Source organism: Sinocyclocheilus grahami, unplaced genomic scaffold (assembly GCF_001515645.1).
Source record: "Sinocyclocheilus grahami isolate Dianchi unplaced genomic scaffold, SAMN03320097.WGS_v1.1 scaffold503.1, whole genome shotgun sequence".
Classification (NCBI taxonomy): domain Eukaryota; kingdom Metazoa; phylum Chordata; class Actinopteri; order Cypriniformes; family Cyprinidae; genus Sinocyclocheilus; species Sinocyclocheilus grahami.
In genome coordinates this window covers 1,660,586-1,663,089 of record NW_015505682.1, presented here as the reverse complement: position 1 = coordinate 1,663,089, position 2,504 = coordinate 1,660,586, and the positions used below count along the sequence as shown (strand labels likewise).

General features: G+C 37.7%; 1 protein-coding gene across 3 annotated transcripts in view; it reads right to left on the bottom strand.

Annotated features, from left to right (window-relative positions):
* The window catches only part of b3gat1a (beta-1,3-glucuronyltransferase 1 (glucuronosyltransferase P) a), a 113,341-nt gene extending 112,115 nt beyond the window's left edge, over positions 1 to 1,226 (bottom strand). Inside the window, exon 1 of one of the 3 annotated variants that reach the window (XM_016237017.1) lies at positions 748 to 1,226. The gene's annotated coding sequence lies outside the window, so the exon portion shown is untranslated. Of the gene's footprint in view, positions 1 to 552; positions 648 to 747 lie in introns of those variants that run through there. The other 2 variants (XM_016237020.1, XM_016237018.1) reach the window with 2 other exon arrangements.
* Between the last annotated feature and the right edge of the window lie 1,278 nt (positions 1,227 to 2,504).

The window sequence follows — 2,504 nt, the reverse complement described above, 5'->3', positions numbered from 1 at the left end:
GGTAAGCCCCGTTCTTGGTTTTTTCCGGGGGGGGGGGGGTTCAGCATGCGGGGTTGTTTTGACACTGGGTCAGGAGGGGGAGGGGCCCTAAACTAAGCTGTTAATGACTGAACACTAATACCCAGGTGTAGATTAGAAGTGGCAGTTCTGCGTGGCTGTAGCAGTGAACTGGCATTAGTGTTGACACTTCTTTGTTATGATACGTGTGTGGTTATCATTGCAGCGCAGATAAGACATGCATATTAAATTGCCACTTATTTTGTCTAGATGCAACTGAATATAAAATGAACGGCAGATGACCTGGACTAAATATCCTAAAAGTGGTGAGTTGCAATGTTAAAATTCCTACATTTTAAGTCTAAGCAACGTACATTATTGTCAAGAGATCCAACAGAAGCAAAACGGATCCATACTGAGCATTGACTCATGAATATATAGACAAACACGACTGTTTCCCAAGGTTCCCAGCTGGTGACTGAGTCTTTCTAGCTGACACCACGGTGCTCTTTGAGCTCTGTATGGATTACAAGTGAATCTTTTCTTCAGGCTTACCTCAGGTCTCTGCCACAAGCTCATCTCCGTGTACATCTTAACATATATGCATGGCTTATTCTCCAGCGCTCATCCACGCAGCCGTCTCTCTCAATCGTGAGAGTCTCAGCCTCTGTTGTTGCTCGTCACCACAGAATTTGTGTGCCTTTTTGTGTTGTGCTCTATCACAGATTAAACAAAGAAGGTTTGTCTTACCTTACGTAGATGCAGTTATTTCCACCACATGCTGCTGCATGCTTCATTCATTAAAAAAATTCCTCCATCTCTCACTCTTTGTCTTTGTGACTCTCTTGATTTCTTGTTCTCCTCTTCTCTTATTTGTTTTTGTTCAGAGCATCCCTGTATTTGTTTTTACTGTGGCTTCTGGATCAAACTGGAAACATGGGCTTAATTGGGGACGAATCTGCCGGTAGATCTCCCACGTTTTCTTCTCTTCCCTGTCAGACGTGCTCTCACTCAAGCTCACAATCCGAGAGAGAGGGATGTGGACAAGACCCTGCAGTAATGGTGTGATAATTTGCTTGGTGGTTGTTCTCCGTCTCTCCCCCTGATTTCTCTTCATTCAGCGTGGCGGTCTTGGCTCAGTCGGGCTGTCAGAACGCATGGAGACACATCTGTGAATGTGTTTATGTGGCTCTAACGTAGCCTCTTCGGCGAGGCAGAGACCCCCTCCTAGCTCAAGATGTGCTCACTAATGGCATGTACCATTATGGCTCAGAGCAGGGTGGGCTTTGAGGGAAGGAGGGGGAGAGAGAGATTGTGAGGGGGCAAGTGGGGAAAAATAGGCTTGGTGGACAAATTGAGTGGTTCTGTGCATGAGTGCATGTATGTTTGTTGTTTGACATGTCTTCCTGTCATTGTACATAAAACAAAGCAGGGGACATTTTGCTGTGCTGTAATTTATACATGAAGATTTTGTATTTCACTGCTGTTCTTTGAATTAATAGTGAAGTGCACACATATTTGAAAATGCACCACTATTTAAAGAGATAGTTCACCCAAAATGTCATTATTTATACACCCTCATGTAATTCCAAACCTGTTTGACTTTCGTTTTCTGTGTGGAACACAAACGAAGATACTGGTAAAAGTATAATAAGTATACAAAAGCACAGTGCTTATAAATAATTCACAAACTATTTGTTTATTGTTAATTCATAGTTTAAAAAGTAATACATTGTTATGTCACTTTAATTAACAAATGATTATTGTTTAATAAGCTCTATTTTAAAGAGTTACTGTTTGTTATCCTTTGTTACAACAAAGGAGTTGTTATGGTTATTAGTAGTAAAAGTTCTCACCTTATTGTTTCATAAAAAATACTAAATTTCTATTAATTATGTAGGCTTTAAACCTAAATTTATTAGACATTAATGGTGTAATAGCAATCGTTCCTAATACATTAAGTAGGGATAACTGTGTATCGATTTATTTTATGTATAAATATTTCTTTATTATTAATTAATTTTATTTTAATGCTTTCATGGACCATTAACAACAGACTATGGTTTAAAATTAGACTGATCTCATTGTTTATATATTTAGATATCTGTGAGTAACATTTACATGTACAGAAAATAATCTCATAGATTATCTCATTGATCACAAATTCAATATAATCAGCTGATTAATTCCATGAATTAACTATAAACTAATACTTTGCAAATGATTTGTAAGTACTATACTGTGTACTTATTATAAAGTGTAACCAAAAAAATTTTTTTCTCCATGCAAAGAAAGTCAGTGGGGTCCGGTTTTGTTTTGAATCATTGACTTTCATTGGACATTGACATTATATGGACAAAAACATGGAAATTTCTGCAAAATATCTTTGTGTTTTGCAGAAGAAAGAGAGTCAGAGTGGTTTTGAAACAACATGAGAGGGGAGTAAATTATAACAGAATTTGAATCACGTCCCTTTAAAAATCTCTATTATCTCATATATTTCTTCT